This window comes from Sinocyclocheilus grahami, unplaced genomic scaffold, assembly GCF_001515645.1.
Source record: "Sinocyclocheilus grahami isolate Dianchi unplaced genomic scaffold, SAMN03320097.WGS_v1.1 scaffold1619.1, whole genome shotgun sequence".
NCBI lineage: Eukaryota > Metazoa > Chordata > Actinopteri > Cypriniformes > Cyprinidae > Sinocyclocheilus > Sinocyclocheilus grahami.
Window position 1 is genome coordinate 136,602 of NW_015506798.1, and position 8,351 is coordinate 144,952.

Consider the following 8,351-nt stretch of genomic DNA (forward strand, 5'->3'; position numbering starts at 1 on the left):
CTCCCCGGCTGCTGCAGCAATAAATGGCTGCCCACTGCTCCGGGTGTGTGTTCACGGTGTGTGTGTGTGTGTGTACTGCTGTGTGTGTGCGCACTTTGGATGGGATAAATGCAGAGCACTAATTCCTAGTATGGGTTACCATACTTGGCCACACATGTCACTTCCCATATTTTCTTGACCTGGTAAGGACTCTAGCAGCTGCATTTTGGACTACCTGTAGCTTGTTTATAGAAGATGAAGGACAACCACCTAGCAGTGCATTACCTCTAAGAGGTCAGGTTTCAAGTATAATTCGTCAGAAGTAATGGTGCTTCATATAACATTATCCAGAGAAACAATTGTTAATGATAAATCCCCTGTGATGTTTGTGCTGGTTACTGTATACAGGCCGCCAGGGCACCATACAGACTTTATTAAAGAATTTGCTGATTTTCTATCTGTGTTAGTGCTGGCTGCAGATAAAGTCTTAATTGTTGGTGATTTTAATATCCATGTTGATAATGAAAATGTTTCATTGGGATCAGCATTTCTAGACATTCTGAGCTCTATTGGGGTTAGACAACACGTGTCAGGACCTACTCATTGTCGAAATCATACTCTAGATTTAATACTGTCACATGGAATTGATGTTGATGGCGTTGAAATTCTGCAGCAGAACGTTGATATCTCGGATCATTATCTAGTCTTGTGTAAACTCCATATAGCTAAAGCTGTAAATTCAACTCCTTGTTACAAATATGCTAGAATCATCACTTCATATCTAACCTGATGCCTAATCCACCTTATGCTGCTGGTTCCAGGTGCTCTGGAAAAACAGAGAACTCAACTTCTCATGTGAGAGGAGAACTCCGAATTCAGAGGATAACGAGTGCTGGCTGCAGATAAAGTCTTAATTGTTGGTGATTTTAATATCCATGTTGATAATGAAAATGTTTCATTGGGATCAGCATTTCTAGACATTCTGAGCTCTATTGGGGTTAGACAACACGTGTCAGGACCTACTCATTGTCGAAATCATACTCTAGATTTAATACTGTCACATGGAATTGATGTTGATGGCGTTGAAATTCTGCAGCAGAACGTTGATATCTCGGATCATTATCTAGTCTTGTGTAAACTCCATATAGCTAAAGCTGTAAATTCAACTCCTTGTTACAAATATGCTAGAATCATCACTTCTACCACAAAAGACTGCTTTGTAAGTAATCTTCCTGATTTATATCAATTCCTCAGCATATCCAATAGCTCAGAAAAACTTGATGATGTAACAGAAACTATGGACTCTCTCTTTTCTAGCACGTTAGATATGGTTGCTCCTTTATGCTTAAGGAAGATTAAGGAAAACAGTCTGACACCGTGGTATAATGAGCACACTCGCACCCAAAAAAGAGCAGCTCTGAAAATGGAGCACAGCTGGAGGAAAACAAAATGTCTCAGGTTACTTATGTAACCATGGTTCCCTGAGTAGGGAACGAGACACTGCGTCCTCTAGGGGTCGCTAGGGGGAACGCCTCGTCGTGACCCGTGTCTGAAGCATACATTGAAAAAACACCAACTCGTTGGCCGGCGGCCTGATGATCATGAAGGCTCCCGCAGAAGCCTGTGTTATGGCTGCATGATCTAGAAAGTATGAAGCCGAAAATCAGCTTACTTACCGTCTGGACATATATCGACGAGTGAAATAAACACTGCTTCTTCACCCGCTTCATGGCAAGTAAAGTCTCGCCGTCGCGCGATCCATAATTTCCAAAAGCTCATCATACGCAGGGCAGGAGGATTGGGAAGGCTCAGCCTCAGCTTCTTTGCCCTCCTCAGCTATTTCCTGCTTTTGCTGGGCTGATCCCAGCAGAGCAATGGCCCCTGAATCAGACAATGTTAATGAAATAACATCATCCTCCAGCGGCTCACTCTCGTGCACAGCCGACGATCACGAAAGGGAAACCCCCCTTCAAACTCATCGGCCAGATCCACCTGCGATCCCCACGAGCTCATTCCCTTCCATGCCTCAGCAGCGGCGGGTCCTGGATCACGGGAAGCAGATGGCTGCCCCTCTTTCCTCGAAAAGAGAGACAAACGAGAGCGGAGCTTTTTTCCTTGGAAAAAATGCTCGCAGTGCACGCCGATTGCCCCCTTGGAGACATCGCGTGCGTGCTCTTTGCCCAAACAAAACAATGCATAGATCGTGTGTGTCATCAGATGTTAAACAACGTCAACATGGATGCACACATCCTTAAATGCTTTGCTAGTGCTCGCCATAATGAGATAAATAGAGATCGCTCTTACCACAGAAATGCACGCTTCAATCAAAACAGTCAATGAAGACGAAGAAGAGAATGATGTGTAGCTCCCGGCATCTATTTATACCATAGCGACCCCTAGAGGACGCAGTTCGAAGTTCCCATGAAAGGGAACTAGAGGTATTTCGTATTGCTTGACGGGAAAATACGCTCTCCTACAGAAAAGCCTTAAAAACGGCTAGATCTGATTACTTTACATCTCTTTTAGAAGAAAACAAAAATAACCCCAGGTATTTATTCAATACAGTGGCTAAATTAACAAAAAATATAACATCAGCAGGTGTTGACATTTCCCAACAGCACAGCAGTAATGACTTTATGAACTACTTTACTTCCCAGATCGAAACTATTAGAGATAAAATTGTAACCATGCAGCCGTCAGCTACAGTATCGCATCAGATCCCCTGAGCGTTATACGTAGATCCCCTGAGAAACAATTCCACTCATTCTCTTCTATTTGAAATAAAGAATTGTATAAACTTGTTAAATCATCTAAACCAACAACATGTATGTTAGACCCTATTCCATCTAAACTCCTAAAAGAGGTGCTTTCAGAAGTCATAGATCCTCTTCTGAATATTATTAAAGGGATCATATGATGCGATTTAAATTTTTCCTTTCTCTTTGGAGTGTTACAAGCTCTTGGTGCATAAAGAAGATCTGTAAAGTTACAAAGACTAAAGTCTCAAATCCAAAGAGATATTCTTTATAAAAGTTAAGAGTCAGCCACACCTACCTAAAACGGCTCGTTCTAACACGCCCCCACATACCTACGTCACTATGTGGGAAGATTTGCATAACGCCACCCAAATGTTCATGCAAAGAAAGAAGGCGGAACTTTTATTCTTGCTGTAGTATTGTTGTTGCCGCCGCCATGTCGTGAAGGCACTGTGTGATTCGTTGTGAAAGCGAAACTATTTTGTTTGGCCTTCCAAAAGAGGACGATATCTGCTTCGTCATGCCTCCCTTTAACTCGTCATTGTCATTAGGATATGTCCCAAAAACCTTCAAACTAGCTGTTATTAAGCCTCTCATTAAAAAAACACAACTTCCCAAAAATCCCAAAGAATTAATTAATTACAGACAGATCTCGAATCTCCCTTTTCTGTCAAATATACTAGAAAATGTAGTATCACAACAATTATGTTCCTTATTAGAGAAAAAGGTATCTGTGAGGATTTCCAGTGAGGATTTAGACCTTATCATAGTACTGAGACTGCTCTCATTAAAGTTACAATGACCTGCTCTTATCATCTGATAGTGGTTGTATCTCTCTATTAGTGCAACTGGATCTTAGCACCGCGTTTGACACTATCGACCACAACATTCTTTTGAAAAGACTAGAAAATTATGTTGGCATTAGAGGAAGTCCATTAGCATGGTTCAAATCATACTTATCTGACTGGCATCAATTTGTGGCAGTGAATGAAGAGGTATCATATCGATCACGAGTGCAGTATGGAGTACCCCAAGGCTCAGTACTAGGACCCTTACTTTTCACGTTTTACATGTTACCCCTGGGAGATATCATCAGGAGACATGGTGTTAGCTTTCACTGTTATGCTGATGATACTCAGCTCTATATTTGTTCGCGACCCAATGAAACATACCAATTTGCAAAATTAACGGAATGCATAGTTGATATAAAAAAACTGGATGGCTAGTAATGTCTTACTGCTAAATTCTGAAAAAACAGAGGTGTTAATTATCGGATAACCAAAAACCTCTGTATGTAATGACCTAGAACACTGTCTAATATTTGATGGCTGCTCTGTAAATTCTTTGTCATCAGTTAGGAACCTAGGCATGCTATGTGATAGCAATCTTTCCTTGAAAAACATGTTTCTAATTAAAAATATATCTAAATTACGACCTATGCTCTCAATGTCAAATGCAAAACGTTAATTAATGCGTTCATGACCTTAAGGTTAGAATACTGCCATGCTTTATTGGGTGGTTGCTCTGCACAATTAATAAACAAACTGCAGCAGCTAGAGTTCTTACTAGAACCAGGAAGTATGACCATATTAGCCCAGTTCTATCATCTTATTCGGAGCTGACGAGACGAGAGGCGTGCGGATCCATATGCAAAGCTTTTATTCTAGAACAAAATCAAAACAAGCAAGGGTCAGATAATGGCAGCAAGGTATATTGAGGGTAAAACACAAGAGTAGTCCAGTGAGCAGGCGTGGTCGATCTCCGGCGAACAATGTCCAAACTGGGTAATCCAAAGGGTTAATCCGAAACACAGGTTATGGTCCAGGCGAGGGGCAAACAGTATTCGAACAGGGCGAGATGAGAGGGATAATCCAGGACAAGCGAAAATCAGGAAACAGGCAAACAGGAAACTAGACGAGACTGGACTTAGTCAACTAGAACTGGGAACTGGCTCTGTAAAGTAGCTATATGCGACTAGGGTAGCGATATGCGCTTACAATACTCGGCCACGAGAAAGAGGAAGTCCATGGCTTATGTAGCATGTCTGATTAGATTTAGCTGTGTGTAATCAGTGCCTTCAGCTGTGTATGTGTAATCAGTGCAAAGGATGATGGAAACTGTAGTCCGGGTTGAAGTGCAACAGTTAGTGTGGTGCAAGAGTCCATAGTAGTGAGCGGGTGATCTCTGGTGGTGCGCTGGAAGTGCATGGACAGGATTCGTGACATCAACACTGCACTGGCTCCCTATTAAACGTCGTATACATTTTAAAATCTTGCTTATTACTTATAAAGCCCTGAAAGGTTTAGCACCTCAGTACTTGAGTGAGCTCTTATTACATTATAGTTGCCACGATCTCAAAACTCTGGCCATTTGATAATACCTAGAATATCAAAATCAACTGTGGGCGGCAGATCCTTTTCCCATTTAGCGCCCAAACTCTGGAATAATCTACCTAACATTGTTCGGGAGGCAGACACAGTCTGTCAGTTTAAATCTAGATTAAAGACCCATCTCTTTAACCTGGTTTACACATAACACACTAACACATTTCTATAATTCAAATCCGGTAAAGGATTGTTAGGCTGCATTAATTAGGTCAACCGGAACCGGGAACACTTCCCATAACACCCGATGTACTTGCTACATCGTTAGAAGAATGGCATCTATGCTAATATTAGTCTGTTTCTCTCTTATTCCGATGTCACCGTAGCCACCAGATCCAGTCCGTATCCAGATCAGAAGGTGGATCAGCACCTAGAGACAACTTCGACTGCCCTGAAATGTCAGTGGAGACTAGAACATCTAAATGTTTCGAGAATAAATAATTTTGAAAATACTGGTATGATACAAGTGCATGAATTTGTGTGTCTAACTAGCTGCGAAGCGTGTTGTAGTACAGGTTTTCGTGATAATGTGTAATGTTATCAGATGATCTTGTCTATGAGTTTTTCCCCTAGAAGTTTCTGATGTCACATACTGTAGCTATTTGTCATTCTTCTGAGTTGTTTTACAGGTTTCATAAGCATTGAAATACTTAATCCTTTCACTCATTAAAGCCTGTTCCAGAGTCAGCCAGCATAAAAAAAGACCTTTAACATTTTCCAATGCAATGCTTACGGTCTGCACATGATAGTGTTTATTTTAAATATGCATAGTAATCATTTAATCTAAGTGAAGTAGTGAGTTATGATCTGAGAATAGCTTATTTTAAGGTCATCATTTTAATGAAAATGAAATTCAATTGAAATTAAACTGTTGCTTGTTTTATCCATTTTCGGAAGAATCAATTGTAGCATAGCATTTCAGCATACTTTAGACTTTGAAAACCTACTGTATTTGCGTATTTTAAAAACATGTCCTTACTAAATGGAAGAGTTGTGGTAATAAATATTCCATTAACCAAAATTTTAAAAACAACATAATTCTACAATGATGGGTTCTGAAGCAAACACATTAAGGTACATACAGATCCAGAACCGATATGGAATCCATTGTAGCTTAGATCTAGTTTGAATTTTCAAAATAGGATTATATAAAATATTACTTTCATTACTACTCATTAAGTAGCATCAGTAGCTTCATTTGAGCTGAAGGCAAGATTCAGACCCGTCTGAATCAGTTATCTTGGCATGAGTCATTATGGTCAGTTAAATCTTTGAACTAGAAGCGACACTGCAACCAGGAACGAAGCAGTCAACACACTGATCCTGCTGCTGACTTCACCTGATGAATATGCTGCATTACAAAGAGAAGAAAACAGACAGAAATGATCATTTTCTGACCTTTTGGGATTTTGCCTATAGCTCAAGTAGTGTAACAGAGTACACTTGCAACACTTCAAGTTTGAACTTGTAGCGAATCAGCTCATAGGGAAATATGAATAATTAATCATAACTAGTTATAATTAATTATAAATATTTAGATCCGCTGTAGATATTTACTTGACCTCTCAGGGTCAACTGTTTGTCAATTCTAAGAACGTTAATTTCCTGGTTAAGGGAAATAACTTTCTTACTGTACAACTCTACACAAAGCTTGTAGCATAAATCTGCATGATTAGGGACTCCAGTTATGAGCAAACAATGAACAACGTCAAGTGTGATACAATTAAGACTTTATTAACTACATAAACACTTAAACTAGTCTAACATACTAGATAAACACTTAAACTGGTCTAACATACACATAAACACTTAAACTAGTCTAACATACACATACACACACACACGCATACAGTTGGTATAGGAAAGGGTTAAAGATTAAGCAGTAAAGAGGAGAGAAATAAGGAATGAAGTTATGGAACCATTTGCATATTCAGCAGATCTACACCTGAGGGAAACATCAGATTCTTAGGTGTGTTCATTCAAAGAAAGGTTTTCCAATTAATTAATTAGAGAAGAGTCAATTTTTTCTGGCCACTGTGTCTTTCCTATGGAAAATGTAGTGAGAGGGGGAGGACTCTCAACATGCCATTAGGTCGTAAAATCTATCTGGTCTAGCAAAGGTGTCAGGGTTGCCATGGTAACCAGGGTCCTGGGCCTCGTTCACAGACAACTTGGCACCCAGTATGTTTATTGAGTGAGGGGTCTGTGAATGTTTGCTAATCTAATGAATAATTGATTTGTTAAATCAAATGAAAAATGGTGTGTCTGATTGGTCCAGACGCTGCAAACTCTTAAAATCTACATGCACGTTCACATTTAGCGTTCTCTCTCTGCATGTTGTATTTGAAAAAAAGTAGCCACAAATGTTACATTACATCTGGATTGTCATCACAGTGAATCACTCACCTGTTCCATTTATTATAATTGAAAAAGTCTGGTAGGGTAGCGTGTTGTTTCTGGCTGCTTGAACTACAGTGTTCACTATCTGGGTGCTATTGGGTGGAACGGCGTCCGCTCCGAATACAACATCCATGCTGTTTTGGATCTTGGGCACACTCCTTAATTTTACACCAGCATCACTGGAGAGAGTTTGGAATCAAGATTCATCAATGAAAACTGACAAAAACTGTATAGGTTGTGTTTGGGCTTGCTGGAGTCTGTGTTGGGGTTGTAAGTTCAACTGTTGTATGTGGGATTAAAGTTGCAGTTGTAAGTGAGTTTGTTGTAACCAGGGTTGTAGATTGAGCTGTACTTGTTGTAGGTAGGGATGTTGTTGCTGTCTGTGTTGTGGTGCTTTGTTCAGATGTAGTTGATTGTTCTGTTGTAGATGTTAAAACCGTTGTGGTTGTTGGTTCTGCTGTAGATGTTAAAACAGTTGTGGTTGTTGGTTCAGTTGTAGATGTTAAAACAGTTGTGGTTGTTGGTTCAGTTGTAGATGTTAAAACAGTTGTGGTTGTTGGTTCAGTTGTAGATGTTAAAACAGTTGTGGTTGTTGGTTCAGTTGTAGATGTTAAAACAGTTGTGGTTGTTGGTTCTGCTGTAGATGTTAAAACAGTTGTGGTTGTTGGTTCTGCTGTAGATGTTAAAACAGTGGTGGTTGTTGGTTCAGTTGTAGATGTTAAAACAGTTGTGGTTGTTGGTTCTGTTGTAGATGTTAAAACAGTTGTGGTTGTTGGTTCTGCTGTAGATGTTAAAACAGTGGTGGTTGTTGGTTCAGTTGTAGATGTTAAAA

General features: G+C 39.9%; 1 long non-coding RNA gene across 1 annotated transcript in view; it reads left to right on the plus strand.

Annotated features, from left to right (window-relative positions):
- Positions 1-8,024, plus strand: part of LOC107571599 (uncharacterized) — a 35,519-nt gene extending 27,495 nt beyond the window's left edge. The window contains exon 3 of the long non-coding RNA XR_001607210.1: positions 7,838-8,024. This is a non-coding gene — a long non-coding RNA (uncharacterized lncRNA). The remainder of the gene's footprint in view (positions 1-7,837) is intronic.
- Positions 8,025-8,351: the final 327 nt, after the last annotated feature.